Source organism: Talpa occidentalis, unplaced genomic scaffold (assembly GCF_014898055.3).
Source record: "Talpa occidentalis isolate TD23 unplaced genomic scaffold, MPIMG_talOcc4v2.1 talOcc4.9, whole genome shotgun sequence".
In the NCBI taxonomy this organism is placed as follows: domain Eukaryota; kingdom Metazoa; phylum Chordata; class Mammalia; order Eulipotyphla; family Talpidae; genus Talpa; species Talpa occidentalis.
Window position 1 is genome coordinate 82,784,135 of NW_023605305.1, and position 20,467 is coordinate 82,804,601.

The window sequence follows — 20,467 nt, forward strand, 5'->3', positions numbered from 1 at the left end:
AAAATAACTGTCTAGAAGCCATTCCACCCCCAGGCCTCAGCGAGGAGGAGGGCACTGAATGTGGAAGCAGAGATCACCTGGGAAGCTTTACTTGAGCTAAGAGGACTCTGGTGAGGGACAGAGGGAGCCCATGACAGCAATAGGGAAGGAAGCCAGAAGTTCAAATGCCCTGCGCTCTCTCCTCTCTCCCTCCATGAATGGTTGGGCCTCCTTGTTGGTCAACCCCAAGGGGAAACCAGAGGCCAAGGAAACCTTTGCAGGCAGTGCGTAGAGGCCAGGCTCCGGGGGAGAAGGCAGCAAGAGGAGAGTGAAGCATATCTGAGGGAGTAGAGAGAAGGTTCCAGGACACACACCAGCCCTCCTATGAGAACCTCCCGGGCGAGCATAAAGTTCAACACAGAAACAAATCTCAATCTTCACTGCAGATTCTATATGTGTGAATTCGCCACTCACTTAAATGTATCTGTGATCCCCAAATCGACACCTGCAACACTTTCTCAGACATCCATGACATGCTGAGGCCCCAAGTGGTGAGAATCTGGCACCCTACCTCCTGGTGAGGTCCAGGGAGGTGCCGCCCTCGCTTCCTGTTCCAGCTCATACTACAAAGGAGCCTCCTTCCCGTGATCTGTTTGATGGCATGTTTTTGCATTTGTGTACTTTCTGTTGGTCATTTTGCTGTTAAACCTGGCCTCCTAGCATAGAGATGAAGAGCTGTCTGGCATCACTAAGCACAAAGAGGCTGCCATGTGCCTCACAAGGAAGATGTGTGTTAGATCAGCGGCATTTAGGCATGAGTTACAATGTAGTGGGCTGTGAGCTCAGTTAAAAACTCAGTGACTTGTATTAAAAAAGGTGTTTTTTGGAGAGGAAGGTACATAAAAGGGGTCATGCAAAGGTCAGTTGATGAAAATGTTATTACTAGGGGCCCACAGGACCAACAGTTCAGGATTCACTACATCAATGTTCACAGTCACTTTATAAAACATCTATAGCTACTGAATAATGAGAACTGACTGTGATTGCAGAGGATGTTGTTGGTTCTCTGGTGGAGCAGAGATCACAATATACAAAAAAGTGAAAACCCCTCAGGGACCAGGAAGGTCTTGCTTGACAAACTGATGTTTGTCCTGTGTCTCCAAGGTGAAATGGGAGTGATCAAGGACAGGAGGGTTTGGAAGGACATTCCAGGCAGAGACACCAGTGCACATAAAACCCACCTTATTCTGACTTCCTCATTCTATTTTGGGGCTGGGTACCAGGAGGTCCCCAAAGCACAGGTGCTGGCGACAGTCACAGGAGAAACTGTGGACGGTGCTGAGTGGAATCTCATTGTTCCTGTAGCAGTCCACCTCTTCCCACCCACCTTATACCATTTCCTTTTCATTTTCTCAGTCTGACCTGGAGTTTAAGTGTGTAAGAGCTGAGACAAAGTATACAAACACTTTTTTTTTGGGGGGGGGACCCTCGCCGGTGGCCGGGGAACGAACTGGCACTGCAGAGGCTGCTGGCAGCCTCACAGCCCAGGGCTCAACCGCTGCGCCACCAGGGGAGGCCCTATACAAACACTCTTCCATGCTTGTTTTGTCTGTCTCAAAGTATGTTTCCCCGGTTTAATTTCTAAAACTCCTTTGAGATCAGGGGGTGTCATCACCTGAGAGAAAAAAGAAACACTCCAGAAAGCTTGCCTGAGCTTGCAAAGCTGCTTAATACATTTGGCTTTTACTCCAAACCCTGTATTCTCCCTAGAGATCACACTGGACTTTAAACCTTGCTTATAAGATAATAATTATGATTAATACATTTGATAGATTATGTGATTTGTTATATGTTACATACAATAACATTATTATATATTATTGTCATTATTAGTGTGTGACAGTTTCTGCTTAGTGGGTTACAGTTATTATTTACTTCATCTTTCCAGGAACTCAAGGGACAGGTATAATGCTGATCATCTCGATTTCACAGATGAGAAGTAGAATGTTCAATATATTAGTGAACTCCTTCCAGGCCCCCCATTAATAAGTGGTAGGATGGTGGCTTGAGGCCAAACCCCAAATTGTTCCCCAGTTCCTCATTCCCAACCATTTGTGGGGCTGAGTGAAGGCTCTCTGCTGGCCTCTGCTATTCGGCAGCACCCACCCCAGAGCTTGGCTCTTCACTGTGCCTCCCCAATCCAGTTCGGAAGATGCTCAGACTCTCCTTGTGGGTTCTCCAAAATCACTGTAAAGATGAAATGTTCCTGACCATCCAGTGATGTGTAAAAGATCTGATGTTCTGACATTCAGTGGAGGCCAGTTCTGCAGAAGTTGCTGCAAATGAAAAAAGGGACAGACTGACAGCTTGAGGGAGGGGATCATGTTCAGATGTTCCCTGGTAGAGCAGTCATGTCTCCAGCGCAGAAGCACCCTCAAAAATTCACCCAGAGTAGAGGGCTGCTTCTCAGGGCAGTGTCAGGGTGAAGCCAAGTTCCAGCAGCACGCCAATGTACAGATAGATATTTTTTTAAAGATTTATTTATTTATTTATACAAGCACTGGGTACAGTCAGAAGCGCGGGAGGGTGAGAGAATTCACCAGAGCCAGAGCGGGGAGCAGAGCAGGCAGAAGGACCGAAGTACACTGCTGAGGGGAGCAGCGGGCGGCAGGAGAGGTCTGCACGCCATGTGGGACCCTCCTCTGCTGGCCGGGGAGCAGCTGGGGATCGAACTAATGCTGCAGAGGCTGCGGGCAGCTTCGCAACCCAGCGCTCAACCTCTGCACCACCAGGGAGGCCCCTACAGATAGATTTTTTAGGTGAAAAATAATTCACATTTTCTCTCCATCTCATTCCCTTTCCCTTCTTCCTTTTTAAAAAAATTATTACTGATTTAAAAAGTTAATGTCATGTATCTCCCTCCCTTGCATTCAGAGTACTACCTTGGAATAAGATGATATATTAATGAATACAAGAATTCAGTTTGGGGGGAGGAGATGAGATTATGTGCAATTTTGGTTAAAAATGTGAATTTTGGTTTTACTCTCTTGGGAAAGATATTTTACCTACCAGCATTTCCTCAATTATAAAATAGGGTAAATTCTCTATTTTACTTGTAAGATAGTTGTGTCCACTAAATGAGGTAATACACTTAGGAAATGTCTGCCGATGCTTTTTCCTTGGTGACCTAGATGTCCCGAGTGATTTGAGGCTCTCCTAAACATGAGGCAGTGTTGCCACTCCCAGGCCACATTGAGTGGGCCGCAGTTAGCTAGCGGCAACACAGTTCTTGAAATTCTTGCCTGGTAGCTGGGGTCTTGCCTCGCTGGCATGGCAGTCTGGTTTGGATATGGAGGCTCTCAGCAGCCAGTGAGCAGATGGCTGCAGACATTAAGATTTCACTTCTGATTATTCATTTAACCCTTTTTTTCCCCCTGAATGCCTATTATGTACAGACTCTGAGGGTACCACAGAGAGCAAGGCAGCTCCATCTCTGTTCTCTTAGAGTTTATGCCCTCATGGTGGGAGGCCAGCATTTTGTCAACAGTTAAAACCCAACATAACAAGCAGAAGATGGTGGTAGCCCAGCAAGGTGCAGACAACCCACCCTAACCCAGGTGTGGACCTTGGAGAAAGTGACATGGATGTGGATAGCAGGAGGTGACTACAAATGAGGCAGGCATTGGGGGAAAGTAAGGAGCAGGTGGGAAAGGAGATAGCCCAGTTCCAGTAAAAAGCCCAGCTTGGGTAAAGGTCAATGCAAAAGAGAACCAGCAAGCCTGGGGAAGCAGAAGGTTCCTTTTAGCCAAAGCATAGCGTGCCTGTCCATAGCAGAAAAGACTGCAGAAGTGGACGCCAGATCATGAAGACCCTTGTGGACCACAGGAAGGGGTTGGTTCAGGTTCCACCTTAGAACAGTGGGAGACAGGGGAGAGCTTTAGGCATGGTGGGGGCAAGTCCTTTGATTTAGCTTATAGGACTTTGCACAGGCAGCAGGACTCTGGGATGTAACCAAGCCACTGCACTGTGGAGATGAGGAAATGCAAAGTCAAAGTCAAATGACTTGCCTAAGGTCATTTAGTAGCAAAAGTAGGAGCAGAAAGAAGGCAAGCCTCTGGATTTCTCACACAGTGATTTCAACCAGTCTTTTGAGCAAAAAGGGCAGGGAATTATTCTTGCCTAAGCTCTACCCAAGAATATATGAGGGAGTCTTTGTATTAAAACAACTTATTCCCGAAAGGTGAAAAGAAAGGGAAGGATCCACAAGGAGAAAGATATCGTGCAGCAATCTACAACATCCAAAATCATATGCCCTTTAGAATAAAAATTCAGGCTCTCATTCTCATTGTTATATGCTTGTAATAACTGACACTTGAAATTTTAAGGATCACAGTGTAAAATAAGAGGAACATTTTTAAAAGGGAGAGAGAGAAGAAAGAAATGAAGGGTGGAAGGAAAAAAGGACGGAAGAGGGAGGGAGAGTGAAAGGAAGAGAGGGGGAGAGAGGAGGAGGAGACTGAGAGCTACCTCAGCTCAGATTTTAAAGCTATCCTGCACAAACACCCCCACAGCTTTCTCACATGGCATCAGGGACAGAAACATGTATATATAAAGTCATCCTTCTTGGAATAGCAATTTAAATTAGAATGAGTGATGTAACAACAAACCACAGAGGGCCGTGGATCCTGAGTGCTTGGGAAATAGTGTGACATCCCTTAGGGGGAAAGAAAGGACTTACAAGAAGTCCCTTGCTGAGATTTGAGTCATGAAACCCCTCTATAACAGGCCGCTGATAGGAATAACTGGATGAGCAAGTGTTAAGTTTGTGGGTCCAGGCAAACATTTCATGAAGGTTCCCTTGTAACAGGACTTTACCCTTTCTGTTGATGTGCAGGTTAACTTGTCCCCCTGTCCCCACTGCTTCTAGTACTTACCTTGTGAGGGAGGAAGGGGCTCAGCCTGCAGTTAGAACCTTGAGAGCAGCTAGGGAAGAGTGGTGAAGTGGCTTGCCTAGGGGTCTCAGGTTAGAAGAGGGGGTGGCATCTGACTTCAGCTTGCAATTCCATGAGTCCCGTTTCTTGGGAGAGTCCTGAAGGACAGGTTAGCCTTGGAGAGAAAAGTGCCTGTCCTCAGCGCCTTCCTGGGCTAGGCTTCAGGGATGCCACTGCAAAGAATGGAAAGCCGGAGCGACAAAGTGTTTCTGAGCCACAGGGGCTATTGGGCACCAGACTCAGGGGTGAATGGAGGGCCTCTCGCCACCGCCAGGTTTACTTTCTCTCCCCCCTTCTTTCCTTCACAGAGCTTCTCCTGGCTGTAGCTGGACATTTGCTAGGTTAAGTTGTGCCCTATCTCTCAAAGGACAAGGCCCCTGTTTTGTGCACAGAGCACACCCAACTCCTGGCACGTGCCTGGAGTAAAATAGGGACGCTAACAGTCAGTAGATAAACGAGCACTTAGCAATGACTTGAGATCAGTGAGATCCCATGGAGCCCAAAGCCTCTCTTCTCCTCCTGCTGCAGGTGCGGTTCCAGCTGGCCTGGGGGGAGCCTGGGACAGGTCCTCCCTCCCTTCTTCATCGCCAGCGCCAGGATGCTGGCAGTCCTGGGAGGGGACCCGGGGAGCCGGCCGGGGATGCTCGGGCTGCGCTGAGGGGTGCACGGGGAGCCCCTGGCCGCAGCCATTTCCTCTTTGTGTGACAGCGGCAGTGGCGGGGGCGGGGCCGGGCCCGGGGCGGGGGCGGGGCGAGTCGGGGGGCGGGGCGGGGGCGGGGGCGGGGCGCAGGGCCCGGCCGCGGGGGCCGCGCGGAGCTGACTGGCAGAGCATCCTGCGCCCGGGCGCGGGGCCTGCGACGCCTCGGGCGGCTCCCCGGACCTGCCGCAGACCCAGGTAAGCGGCGCCCTCCGGTCCGGGGCCACCGGGAACTGGGGTGCTGCGGGGGGCGCGCAGGGCCGTGAGGATGCGGAGGGGCGGGCGCCCCTTTTAGCTCGCCGGGGGCGCCCTGGTCAGCGCGGCCCCCGGAAGCCGGGGAAGGCTGAGCGCCAGGCCCGCCCGGGCCCGGACCCCGGCTGGGGGACCCCGACGCGCGGCGGGGCGGGGGCGCAGCGGCCGCTGCAGCAGGTGCGCGGCCTGGGCCGTCGCCTCCCAGCCCGGAGGAGGCGGCGAGAATCTGAGTCTGAGACACCTGCAGCGGCCGCGGCCGGGCGGCAACAACCTCTTGGCGCAGAGAATGCAGCGCCGCGGCCACCATCACCCCCCGTGCCGGCTGCAGCCGCCCCTGCCCACCCCGCGGCGCCTCGGACTCCCGGCGCCCTTCGGCGGTCGGAGATGGGTGGGGCTGGGGCGCCGCGGCGACGTGGGGGCTGCGGGGCTGAAATGGAGAGGTGGCTCGGCTGACCCGCTTGGAAGCCTCTGGCCTACGCCGGCAGCTTTCAGCGCCCGCTGGTTGGGGGCGGGGAGGCGGGCGTGGGGTAGGGGGAAGGGGAAGCGCTGGCTAACTCCCCCGGGAAAAGGTTGGGTGTTCCGGAGCTGTGCGGAACTAGGAAGGTGCCTACCTGTCCGTGGTGCCTTCTGCTCCTCCTCCATGGGCACAGCTTACCCTCCATGGGCACAGTCTGCCTAAGGCTGTCTGTCTGGGGTGTGGGGGTGGGTTGCGTGGCTCCACAGGCCTGTGGGTCTCTGTTGGGAGAAAAGCGATGGGAAGGACACTGGTAGTGCCCTGGGGCCCTCCCCAGCCCCGGGAACCTGATTTGGCCTTTGCTTGCCCAGTTTCCAATAATACCACCCAGGGCTTACTGGCCATCCACTCCCCTTCCAGCCAGGCCAAGTAGGGGCACATTCCTGGATGTGCACTCATGGCCTGGGCAGGAACAGCCAGCAGTCCTGCGGGCATGAGGTGTGATAGAAAGAGGGCTGGTCCTGCAGGCTCCTCCTCTGTCTCCTACTTGTGTTTACATTAGGGCAGTGGGTCCTGTTTTCCTCTTGGGCACCCAGGCCACGCCTGATGGCTGTGGTAGTCACAGATGTTGGAGGACAGCAGCCCTGAGCAGATGGGAGAGCCTTCAAGGTGGACGCCCCACCTTCCAAATTAAACCTCTTTGAGTTTCTACTTCCATGAAGGGCCCCAGGACTCCCCCAATCTCCCATGTCAAAATCCTTCAGGAAAGGAGCTGGTGATCTTGTTATCCTCAGAGCTAAAAAATTCCTCACTGTCATCCCAGAACAGGTGCCCTAGTCTGTCTGACCTGGAAGTTAACAGGCGAGAATGAATGTATTCTAACGGGAACCAAAGCTTTCTGTTAAAATATTTCCATTGCAAATGGTGGAATTTCAGGCAATTGGCTGTATGTAAGTGGCAAGTTGGTTGGGTAGTGTTTGGGGGAGCAGCTCCCTGAAAGAACTGACCCTTGCAGCTGTCAGCTGTGCTGTTTGCAGGGGCAGTTTTGGCCTGAAGGGAAGAAAACCAAAGGCGTGGGGGGGGGGGGGCGGGGGTTAGGGGCTACTGTCTCTAAAAGGCATCTATGGGGCTCCCAGTGTCCACATGGGGGAGGTGAAACTTTCAGGCAGACATCTGCCAGGGCAGCTCCTCAGCCACAAGAAGAGCCTTGTGCTTACCAGCCAGCGCCTGTGGCTTGTGTGTGCCCTGAGCCTGGGCCATTAGCTCTCTGTTCACTAAGCTGCTTTATTATTTTCCCCAGCCAGTTCTGACCAGTTCTGTGGGCACCCTAGCCTGCCTTGTTCAGGTCCTGCTTGAGATAGAAAAGGACAAACTTGCTGGAGGCATTAGGCCAAGAATAGGGCATCAAGGATCAAATACAGGAGGATGGGAGAGTTTTACTCAAATCACAGAAGTTGGTCTAGAGAAGGAAGTGGATGTGAACTTAAAAACTAAGAGTGGGCCTCATGGGAGCAATCCATGTCCCCTGTGATAAATCTTGCTCTCTCCTGCATTTGTGGGCCCCCCTGCTGCTGTCACTGACTGGCAAGCCCAAGTAGGGGATGAATAGGCCCCCAGCTAATTAACATTGGGAAGGGCCACTGGAGAACAGAGCCCCTATCGGAGGGGCCGCCTGTATGCTCACAGAGGGTTCCACCAAGAGCTTCACAAAATGGCCTTTTGTAGCCTCACGTGGCCACCATAACAAAGAGTGTGTTTCTTTCCTGGCAAGTATTAATTATTCACTTGTAGTTGATGAAGCCAGCCATCAGTCATCTCATTGGAGTCTTGGCATCCTGGGGAGCAAAGCCACGTCCAGGGTCCAGGAATGGTCCCTGTGTTAGTCAGGTGGGACCAGGGGCAGTGCTGGGAGCCCAGCGCAGGGGGGACAGCCAGCACATGCTCCATCCATGTTCTTATTAAATGAGGGTGCTGGAAAATGCTAATGACAGTTTCCAGCACATAGTAAGTACGGTTACATTTTTATATTTCTTGTTGTCTTGGATTTTTTGCATAGTCTTTGAGAATGTGGCTCTTCTGTATGGTCATCCCATAGCTCAGACTGACCCCTCTACCTCCAGAGCCTTTCTGGGTTCTGCTTTGCCCAGGGGAGTTGGTCTCTGTGACCAAGAACCCCACTCCCTGTTTACCTGCAAAAAGCTGGCAGAGGAAAAAGTGATGGGCATTGTCCCTGAGAGTGACTGGTGGAGGTGCTTTCGGGTAGATCCTGAAAGCATGTATGACATGAGCAGGAGAGAGAAGGGAAGGGAAGTGCTGAGCTGGGACACAGAGCAAGTTCTCACATTTCAACATGCAACAGAGGTCAGGTGGAACCTCTTCCTCCTGTGCATTCAGAATTTTGCAACCAACCAAAAACATCGAGGGTGCGCTTTGCTGCCTGAACACCAGAGTGGTAGCCAGACAGGATCCGGGATGCATCCCTGACTGGCCATATCCCTTTAAACCAGCTGCGACCTCTCTAGCTTTCAGCAGTGGGCAGGGAGAGCAGCCTGCCCAGCTGGTTACCTGCCTGCCACCACAGGAGCCCAGATGAGATCATGTCTGAACCTCCCAGTCTCCCGTGGAGACGGAGACAAGAAGGCTCCCGAGCACGTGGCTCCTCTGGGTAGCTACTCCCCATGCCTAAAGGAACCATTTATTCATTATATTTTGGGTGTCCATCTAGGAAGACAAATCTGTGCCCTGTATATACCGTCAAGCCAATAGGGAACTGAAAAGCTCTCTGTGGTCACCAGAGGTGGTCCAGACCTCTCCAGACTTTGTCTATACAAAGACACTGGAATTCACTCAGAACACCTCTCAGCATGCGGTGTGGACACTGGCTTCTTGGTCATAGCTGTCAGTTGTGTAATTAGGCCCCAAAGCACCACCCTTCAGGCCTCCCTTCTTGTACTCTGGCAGCAGAGAAGAAAAGGAAATGGGTGCAGAGAGAAATTGTTTAGAGAAGCAGGGCTGGGATTCAGACAGAATTTCTTGCAGGGACCCTTCTGGCTCAGTGGCATTTTGATAGACCGATGGCAACTCAGGAACAGTGCCTGGAGGGAGACAGGTGAACATGACCTAGAGAGATGCCTGGGCAAGCCCAGCGATGACCTCATCCAGAGGCCTTGGGTTTCTTGTCTGCATCATTAGTTTGCCTGAGAGCCCTGAGCTCAGGTTTTCCTCTCCCCATGGAATGGAGGGGTGTTGTGCACAGTAAGGAAGAAGATGCTCTAGATAAGGCAGAAGATGACATCTTCTGCAGAAAGGAAAGGTGGCGGGCTGGTTAGGGAAGTTCAGGAGGCTTCCTGAAGCTTGCAGCAGCTGTTTGTGTGGGTGAAATAAGAAATCATCAGGGATGAATGAGAGGATGGTGTCATGTCAGTGAAGGCCCAGCTGACATTGGGGTGAATCCACAAGTGACCCTCTTAGAAAGCACTGGGTAACTCATGGTTAAGTGACAGACATCCAAGAATGAGTCTCAATTTGAGCTCTTAAAATGTGATACCTTGGGACCGATTTTGGCAAGGTATCAGAGGAAAGGTAAGAATTCAAAACTAGAGGTCAGCCACCAACCCCAATGCTATCCCTTCTTAAGGGGCAGAGAAGTGAAGTTCTGCTTTCTATGGCTTGAGGTGGAAACTGGAAGAATTTTCTAAATCAGTCTCCCTAGATTCTGACTTACTTAGGGTACCTTAGAGGACCATGATGTCCTATTTTTTAGCCAGCAGACATGGGTTTTAACTGTTGGTTTATGCATTCAACAAACTATTCCAGAAATATTACTGAGCAAGTAATGTCTGGTAAGTGTCCAACCTCATATGGGTTCTTTGGGTCCAGCCTCCCTTCCCCTCTCCAAAAAAGATGAGTATTCCTGCCTTGTTTGGAGCCCAGAGAATTCATGAGTAATGAAGCATTTAGTAATGGAGTAGGAAACACTGTCTGCAGACCGTGATGCTGTAGGAATCTCGAGAAATGGAGATTGGGATGGGGGTTACCAATCAGACCTGCATGATGGAGGGCCTATCTTGAATGGGGCCTTCACCATGATCAGGCGTCAAGGGTTCAGAAGGGATGAGGACAGTGAATTAGAGTTGGATAGATGATTTGAGCAAAAGTAAGAATGGCCTTGGGCAGAATTTTGGCCTTGGGAACTAATCCATGCTGCCAGTGTGGTATGTAAGGAAGCCTTTGGCTGTCGCATCTAGAGTCACAGTCATTGGCTTGCAAGTTGGAAGGGCCCTCAGAGAGGCTCAAACCCAATGATTCTTCCCACACTCCACACATCACCCCCACAGCAGTGCCCTCCCCAGCACCACCCTATTTTCTCCCACTGGGGTAGAGAGAAGAACAGAACAATGATGTGGTGGGAGGATTGTGAACCCTCCCTCCTTCATAATACAAAGCCCCTCATTTGCAAACCTTCCTGCCTAAAGGTTGTTAGTCTAGGGTGCCTACCACACCTTTCCCCAGGGAGATCTTGACCTTGTGACTGGGAACCGGAAGCAGGCCCAGGCCAACCTCCACTTTGCAGACAGGACACCTTGCCCTTTCGGGGTGAGTGACAGCCTGACTTCCAGCCCGAGGCATCCTTCAGACTGAGCCCCACTCCAGTTGCCATTTCCCATAGATGAAGTTGAGGTTCATGTTCCCAGCCTGTAGCCCAGGTGAGGTGTTCTCTCCCTCTACCACAAGGCAGCTGCTTCCTTTTCTGAGTTTTTTCTTTTCTTTTTTTTAAAAAGATTTATTTATTTATTTATACAAGCTCTGGGTACAGTCCGAAGCACGGGAGGGTGAGAGAATTCACCAGAGCCAGAGCGGGGAGCAGAGCAGGCAAAAGGACCGAAGTACACTGCTGAGGGGAGCAGCGGGCGGCAGGAGAGGTCCGCGTACCATGTGGCCACCCTCACCGGTGGCCGGGGATTGAGCCGGCGCTGCAGAGGCTGAGGGCAGCTTCGCAGCCCAGCACTCAACCGCTGCGCACCGGGGAGGCCCCCTTTTCTGAGTTTTAGTGGGGCCTGAGAGGCAGCTGCTCTCTCTAGATATAATGACCCTGGTGTGGCAGTGGGGTTGTAACAGGGTGGTCTGGAACCTCCCCTTTTCCTGGGGACCACCCTGTTACAGGGTCACATCCTCTAGCCACCTAGGAGGCATGACCTTCCCTCTCTGGAGATGGTTGGTTATCTACCAAAGGCACCTCCACCCTGACACAGGAAGCAACTGAGTAAAACGGCGAGCCCTTCTGTGCTGCACACAGGAGGCGGGCCTTCCCCAGGGACCACGTGCAGGCCCACTTGGACTTTCTTCCCTGACCTCAGGACGTGCTGCAGGTGTCAGATCTCTGATCCCAGAAGACCCCTTGCCGGGGACCTGTATGAGTCAGGCTACCTTACTCTGTGCCCTGGACTGGCCAGAGGCCTGAACTGCCAGCAAGGAGGGCTGTTGTTTAAATTTCAACGTTCTGATCAAAGCCATACAGGAAGGCTTAAAATAATCAAACCGTACTGAAAGACTCCTAACGGGCCCCTAACCAACCTCCAGTGCCTCCGCCCCACTGAGGACACGAGTTTGACTTGGTCTCTGCCAGGAACTGCCCCCAGATCTCTGGATGATGCGCTACCCTGCTGTTTCTTGATTTATCTGTTCTGTACGTTGTCTGTTTACTTCCTGCTGTGATGGGTGAAGATTTCGTTTTCTTACACCATCCCCCTCCCTCCCCTGCCTCCATTTCCCAATATAGCAAGAGCTGTGTTCAAACCTAAACTGTGTTGAAAGCATTTGCATTATTAAGACGTGTAAATGCTCATCACAACAGAGAAATAATGTCCTTGGATTGAATTTCCTTTCTCACATGGCTGTTTTACAGCAGAATTAAAATATTCTCTTCTCCTCTCTCTCTCTCTCTCTCTCTCTCTGTCTTCCTCTCTCTCTCCCTCCCTCCCTCTCTCCCTCTCTCTTTCTCTGCAGCTCTGCCCCTAACTAGCCCAGGGCCCTTGACCTTGAAGAAGTCACACTCAACCCTCAGCCTCAGTTTCTTCATTGTACAAAGAGAGCTGAGATAGAAGGAGAGGTTCTTGTTCTTCTTCTACACCCTTAAGGCCCTCCCTCCTGCTTGGAGGTCTTGGTCTGAGAGCACCACCCCCTCCTGGGGCAGGCCAGCACCTAGCCATAGCGGAGCAACAGAAACAGACACAACGCGGAGAGGCCTGGTTTGGGCCCCACCCCAAGTTGGCCCAGGTCACCCCACGATCCAGGGGCTGCTTCAAGGGGTGGTGGGTATGTCTCCTGCTGTCTTTTCCTCTCCTTCTGTCTCTTCTGTCAGGGATCATCTTACTCCTCACATTCCCCAAGCTCCCAGGTCTGCTTCAGCTCTGTCTCTCTGTAGCACCCCTGCTTCTGTCATGCATGCCCAAAGTTTCCCCAAAACAGTCATACAAATAGTAGCGCTCTTTGGTGACAGCTTTAGCGTAACAGAATGCATAGACTATGCATCCATTTAGGGATACCATTCAGTCGTGTTTAGTATATTCACAGGGGCATGCGCCAGCATCCTCATCAATTTCATAGCCTTCTCATCACCCAAAAGAAGCCTCTGTGCCTCAGCAACACCATCTATTTCCTCCCTCCCCTGCTCATCTACTTTATGTCCCCACAGATGTGTCGATTCTGGACATTATTTTAAAAGTACACTATGTTTCCTTCATTTAGCATCATATTTCCAAACTTGATGATCTTTAGCGTGTGTGCATACTCCATTCCTTTTTATAGGATGATATTTCCTTGTATGGACACCCCATGTTCTGATGTTTCATTTGCCAGCTGATAGGCTTTTGGGTTTTGGCAATTACAAATAAAGCTACTGTGAACTTCCAAGTCCTCGTGTGGACCTGTATTTTCATTTCTTGTGCGAATATATCCAGTGGAATTGCAGGGTCAGATGGCACTTCGATGTTTAAAAATTTGAGGAACAGATGATTTCCAAAGTATGACACCATCTTATACTCCTACCAGCAATTTCACGTCCTCACTAACACTTAATCTGTCTTTTTGATTGTCCCCATTGCAATGGACGTAAAATGGTATAGGATTGTAATTTTGATTTTTAGTCCCCTAGTGACTTTATATGTGCTTATTGGTCATTGTATTTCTTCCTTGGAGAGATTTTCAACTGCTTTGCCCATTTTAAAAATTGGGTCATTTGATTTTTATTATCGAATGTTTAATTCTAATACATATTTGACATACTTAGCAAGTTTATGATTTTCTAATACTTTCTGCTATTATGTGGATTATCTTTTCACTTTCTTGGTGATGTCCTTGGAAGTACAAATGTTTTTAATTTAATTTTGATGTCAAGTTTTTTTTTTTTTTTAAGATTTGTAAAATTTATTTATGTGTACAAGAACTGGGATCTAGGCCAGAGATGCTGGAAGTGAGAAGATTCATCAGAGACAGAGAAGGGAGCAGAACAGACAGATCTACTGAAATATACTGCTGAGGGGAGCAGTGGGCGAGACAGGAGAGGCCTGTTGAGCCATGTGGGTAGCTCCCTGGCTGGGGATCAAGCTCACATTGCAGTGGCTGGCAATAGCTTGATGGTGTTGAGACTTTAACCCCTGTACCACTAGGGAGGCCAGTTGTCAAGTTTGTTTTTTGTTTTGTTGCTTGTGCTATTGGTGTCATTACATGTCTCAAGTTCACAAAGATTTGCTTCTATGTTTTCACCTAAATTTTATAGTTTCAGCTCTTACACACATGTCTGTGATCCATTTTGGGTTAATTCCTTATCTGGTGTGAGATAGAGCTCTAACTGTCTTTCTTTTGAATCCAGTTGTTCCAGCACCATTGGTTGAAAGCATATTCTTTTCCCCACTGAGTTGTCTTGTTGTCCTTGTCCAAAATCAGTTGACCATAACTGTGAGGGTTATTTCTGATTCTCATTTCTGTTCCATTGATCTCCTTGTCTATCCTCATACACACTGTTTTGATGACTGTAGCCTCGTAAATTGTGAACAGAAAGTAAAAGTTCTCCAACATTGTTCTTTTTCAGAATTAGCTTGGCTTTCCTTGGTGGGTTCCTTAAATTTCTATCTGAATTTTGGAGTCAGCTTGTCGATTTCTGCAAAGAAGTTAGCTGGGATTTTGCTAAAGATTATTGTGTTGACTCTGTAGATCAATTTGGGGGAGTATTGCCATCTAAATTAATATTAAGTCTTCCAATCTGTGACTGTGGGGATAGCTTTTTTTTTAATTTGTTTTTTTTTTCCCATTTATTTGGGTATTTCATTGGTGTGTTCTTCTACAATAGCATCTTGTAGTTCTCAGAGAATACATTTTGTGCTTTTTTTTGTTAAATGTATTTCTAAGCATTGTATCCTTTTTGATATTGTAAATAGAATTGTTTTCTTGATTTCAGTTTGATTGTGCACAAATAATGTATAGTGATATAATTGATTTTTGTATTCTGCTTAACTTATTTATGCATTCTAATAATTTCTAGTAGATTTTTGTTTTAAAGATTCATTTATTTATGCATACAAGAGCTGGGGCACAGGCCAGAGGTGTGGGGGGTGACAGGATTCACCAGAGACAGAGAGGGGATCAGAACAGGCAGATTGATCGAAGTACACTGCTGAGGGGAGCAGCGGGTAAGCCAGGAGAGGTCTGCTGTGCCATGTGAGTTGCTTCCTGGCCAGCTGGGGGATCAAACACGTGCTACGGAGGCTGCGGACAGCTTCATAGGTTGTGTCTTAACCCCTTGCGCCACCAGGGAGGCCTCTAGTAGATTTTTTGGAAGAGTTTATATATACAAGACCATATCATCTACAAACAGAGTTAGTTGTACTTTTTCCTTTCTAATTATTCTAATCTTTATTTCTTTTTCTTGCCTGAATATTCTGGCTGGAATCTTCAGTACAATGTTGACTAGACAAGGAAAGAGCAAACCTCTTTGTCTCATTCCTGAACTTACGGGAAAATCAGTCTTTCACCACTAAGCCTGATATTAACTATATATTTTGGGGGTGGAGAGGTAGGACAGGACCTTGTAGCCGCCCTTTATCAGGTTGAGAAATTTCATTCTGTACCTACTTTGTTGATTTTTTTTTTTTTAATCACAAAAGGATGAGTTTTTGTCAGATGTTTTTCTGCATGTATGGTGTGGTTTTTGTCCTTTCCTCTGCTTTCCTCATTGTAGCTTCTCACATCATTAGGTTTTCAGATGTTAATGTTAAACTATGTGACATTCCTGGGATGACTCTCACTTGGCCAGGGTTTTTAATCCTTTTCTAAGTTGCTGGACTAGGTTTTGTTGGGTAACTAACTTTGAGCACTTTACAGGGATCATTTTGTTTTCAAAGTCTGAGGTGGGAACTAGCTTTATTCCTCCTGTCAAAGACAAGGAAAGTGGTACTGAGACGGTGACATCTTCAGTGTCGTGCACAGGATGGTGGGGCCAGGTCAGCATTGTAAAGCTGGAGAACACAGCAGCGGTGGAGGTGAGATGATGTTGGATGCTACCCACACCCCATGTTCTAATGGATCTTCCATTCATCAAACAAATCTTTATTTAGATACAAACATGTGCTCAGCTCTGTGCAAGAGTTGGCGTGAAGTAGACATATTTCCTGCATGTTTGGAGTTTATCATTTAGGGCAGGAGAGAAGACAAGGTAAACCATGTAATGAAGTATCATCGGTGCCATGAAAGATGGGCCATCCTGGGCACACTGAGGACCAAAGGAGAGGGTGGATTCAGTTGGGTGGGGTGGGCAGAAATGCTTCCTAAGGAGGTAACTATTTCTTTAGGTCTTCAGCTCTGGAGCTTTCTGGCAAGTGTTTGTTGGCCCGTATGGTATAGGTGATATTGGGGGAACCGCACAGGAGTGTCCTGTGTCGACGCTCCTCCTCTAGAGCTCTCTTCTATCCAGGTGACATCTGGGGCTCACTGCTCTCAGCTTTCAGGCCCCTTCTCACTTGTGGCTCTAGTTTACCAATTGGTACAAAGAGTTTTCTAACGGTAGCTCCTGGTGGCACTGGTGGGCTTGGATATGTAAAACATTTCTGTAAAACCAGGCCACCTCTTCCCCACCTGCTCAAAATAAGCTACATGCTCCATTTGGGGGCACGCGTGACTGTGTCCCTGCTTGGCCCTACCCCTGGGAGATGTGGAAAAAGGACTCTATGGAGCCACAGCCTGTCTCAGCAAACTTCTGTCCCCACACAGCCTCCTAGCATGCCCAGCGAACACCCCTAAGAGAAAGGCGGGGTATCCTCCAAATTCCTTCTCTGGGCCTTGCCTTGTTAGTGAAATGCTGCTAAAAAACCAAATGTGTTTAGGGCCCCCCTGGTGGTGCAGGGGTTAAAGTCTCAGCACTATCAAGCTATAGGCAGCCACTGGGTCATGAGTTTGATCAGGCCAGGGAGCTGACCCACATGGCGCAGACCTCTCTCCTGTCTCGCCCTCTGCTCCCCTCAGCAGTCTATTTCAGTAGATCTTCCTGTCTGCTCCCCGTTCTGTCTCTGGTCAATCCTCTTAGCCCACCCCTGCACCTCTGGCATTTACCTTAGTTCTTACATGCATAAATAAAATAATAAATCTTTCAAAAATGTATTTAATGGAGACAGTATCCTTTTAATTTATGTATATATTTATATATACTTATTTGCACATCACATATATTTCTATGTTCATTTACATATTTACTTATAGTATTTCATTTGTATAGATAAATATACAGATAAGTGTATATATATATTATGTATATATATATATATATAAAATTTAAAAAAAAATGAGTTGCTGTCTAGCCAAAGACACTCACAGACAGCAACCATATTTCCTGGTCTCTTGACATTCCTGACACCTGAAGGTGACAGTTACCTCATCTTTGTGCTTGGCACAGCCTCGTTCTTCCTGAGGAAGGAAAGGCAGCCAAGTGGAGGAAAAAGAACAAGTCAAGTGCTTGTACCTTTCAAAAGGTACAGAAGTAGGCGTGGTCTAGAGCAAAGGGCACAGAACTGGGGGTCATGGTCTCTGCTTCTCCCTCACTCAACCCCGGCTGGCCATGGGCCCGTGAATGACAGTTTCACTTCTCAGGGACACCACGTCCTCCTCTGAAAAACAGCAAAACTAACTCCCGCCCTCTTGAACTTGCGGGTTCTTGTGACTGAGCAAATCAATATGGAACATCTAGAGCGTGGAGGAAGGAGGGCATCGGTCGAATGCCTTCCTTTTCTGCAGGACTGTGCTATGTTTCATTCACTCTATTAAAAAGAGGCCTCCAGGCTAGCCAACATTTCCAGAATGCTCATTTGCTGCCAGCTGCAGTGCTAAGCATTCCATGTGCCTTGCTGTTATGTAAGCCTCAGGATAGAACACCTAGGGAGGGCTGTTAATTATCAGCCTTTTTGAGATAAGGAAACTGAGGCCAAGGCGCTGGTTCAGTGACATGCTTCTGCTTCAATAGCTAGTCATGGCAGAGGGTGGGTTTGAACCCAAAGCTCATGCTTACCCACTGTACCCAGCCTACTGCCCTTGTCAGGAAAAATATCTTCCTTGTTCATTTTCCTCCTAGGATGTCAAAGGGAAAAAAGGACCATGCCCGTCATTCGTGTGCAGAGAACAGGGTGTGGGTAGTTGACTGCTTCCCTAAAGATTTTGTATCTGTGGGGCCCACCCCCTTTGCTCAGACGCTGCAGTCATCCAGCCAGGGGTCCCTGACACCCTCCCCAGAAGACTATGATGTAAGCCTAGTGTGCTGCTTCTTCTCTCAGAGGAGCCTGGCCACTGAGCATCAGTTTGTCTGATGCTGAGTTTAAATGAATGAGGTTGCTGCCGAGTCTCAAGAACGCTGCTCCCAGAACACTGTTTACTTTTAAATGTTTTATTCATGTCTCTTCCAAAGTGACTAAATGATCACATGGTCATGGATGGAATATAGAGAATTATTATCATTTGGAAGTTTGAGTTACAAGCAGGACACTTGAGCCAGAAACGGGCTTCTTTTCATGTATACCTATTTCCAGAATGTTTTTTTTTTCCTCTTTCTTATTGATGTGGACTTGGCAGTGACTTCCTTCACATGAGTTAAAAAAATGTCTGATTTCCCTCTCCCTGAGGCAGTGACTGATCTACAAACACAGAAATCCAATAGAGATGCTGTATTTATTTATAAGGAGAAAAGAAATATTGCATTAACATTCATAAAAACTCCTAATTTACTGGCTTTGTATGTTGTTCGCCTACTGATTCTCTTTAAGGAAGTGCAAGGGTATGATTTGCGCATTATTCTTGTAAATGAGTTGTGGTGTGTCCCCAAGCCCACCAGAAAGCCAGGTGATAGTAAAAGAAGTGACAGAATCGCTTCTCAGCCTTTTGGCTAAGATCAAGTGAAGAAGTGACAAACCTTACAGGTAGGAGTCAGAGTGGGGAAGTGGGGGAGGAAGGGCAGTTCATCATGGCTTACAAAATCATTAACCCCTTTAGCAAAATGGACTGAGTGTAAGAAAGAGGGTGATCTCTTTGGTGGGTTGGTAGAACTGTAGAACTAACTGGTTTGGCTGTAGAACTAACTGGCTGCCACCCTTAGAATTCAGGGGAGAGAGAGAAGAGCAAGCAGAGGTGCAGAGAAGGGCCTGAAACCACCCATCAGGCTGGCGCCTGCGGAGCCCCCTGTGCCCTCGCTACATGTGGTTTCCTGTTGCCATGGTGCACGCGCCACAGGAAGGTGTAAGAACCCCGTGAAGTGAGAGGAGCAGTTCACCACTGGCCCTGATCTGCCCTTCTGAGCTGGGCCCCTCCCCCATCAATGTCACCCTCCCTGGGCGTGGGGGGACAGGCTTCTATTTCCTTTACCTCCTTTTGTGATGAAGGGTTGGCTAATGATGATAATTATTAATCTTCAAACAGTTCTTACATTTTTGTTCACCTAGTCTGCTGTGGTCCTGTTTTGCTTTGCTTTTTGTTTTCATTTACTTCTGCTTTTGTCATCCTCAGTCCCCACATTCTCATTTTTTGGATTGATTTTTAGTCTTTCCATCTTTAAGGGGCAATTCAGTTCCACTTTCTTATTTTCTCCTGTTTATTTAAAATATTTACACAAGCTCTCTTATCGTCCAGTTCTAAATATTTGATCGTTTCTCTTTGAAGTCCTCTTTTGCTGAAATAACCTTGAAGAGTGTTTTTATACATTTTCATAGGTGTGGAGGGGTTTTTTTTTTTTTTGGAGCTATAATTTGTATTACTGATTTCTAATTCTGCAGCACAATGATCAATGAATGTCACGTCTGGGAACTCATATTGGGGAAGCTTATAGGAGCCTTTGATAGCCTAAACCACAATGATTTTTTATCAACATTTCACATATGCTTGGAAAAGAATGAGTATTCTGTGTGCAGGGTGCTGAGTTCTTAAAATAGCAGTGAACTCGAATTGGATAATCATGCTGTTCAGACCCCTTCAGCTTCACTGCCTGCAAAGTCATCATGGCAACCATGCCCTCCACAGCCCCTGAGACACAAGAGGTCCACTTAGGGCAGATTTTCTTGGTGCAGTTCCCAGCACATACCCAGGCCAAGGAAGATGGTGGCTCTTCCATTGTTGTAAATAAGGTTAATTTTGTGGCACCTGCACTCTTCATCCCAGCTGTATTAACTCATAGAACCTATGTTCTGGTGTCATTTTGAAGAGTTTGGCTGTCACAATCATGGACATTGTGCTGTGCTATCATTTAAGAATGGAACTGATGGTGTCCTCATGGAGAACAAATGGCAGGCAGCCAGCCTCGGCCCATGTTCTGGCATCAGGCACCCTGTGAGGTCCTTTGTCCTGGGTTGCTGTGGTTGTGTGGGTGTCCCTACCTTCCCTGAGCCTCAGGGGCAATGCCACCTGCCATGTTGGCCATGCGACTTCTGGTCAGGCTCAGCCCAGAGAGAGCAGATATAAAAGCACTGCACAAATATCAGGTGCAGGCTGAGCCCGGAAGCAAGCGGAGCCAGTGTGGCCTCAGTGCATGTTCATCCCTCCCTCAAGTCTCCAGGAGGAGCCTGGACCTGG

The 20,467-nt window shown here is 48.5% G+C and overlaps 1 protein-coding gene across 2 annotated transcripts in view; it reads left to right on the forward strand.

Moving 5' to 3' along the window:
- Positions 1-5,780: 5,780 nt before the first annotated feature.
- Positions 5,781-20,467, forward strand: part of CYFIP2 (cytoplasmic FMR1 interacting protein 2) — a 110,533-nt gene continuing 95,846 nt past the window's right edge. Inside the window, exon 1 of one of the 2 annotated variants that reach the window (XM_037501026.2) lies at positions 5,781-5,865. The gene's annotated coding sequence lies outside the window, so the exon portion shown is untranslated. The remainder of the gene's footprint in view (positions 5,866-20,467) is intronic. The other variant, XM_054691835.1, reaches the window with a different exon arrangement.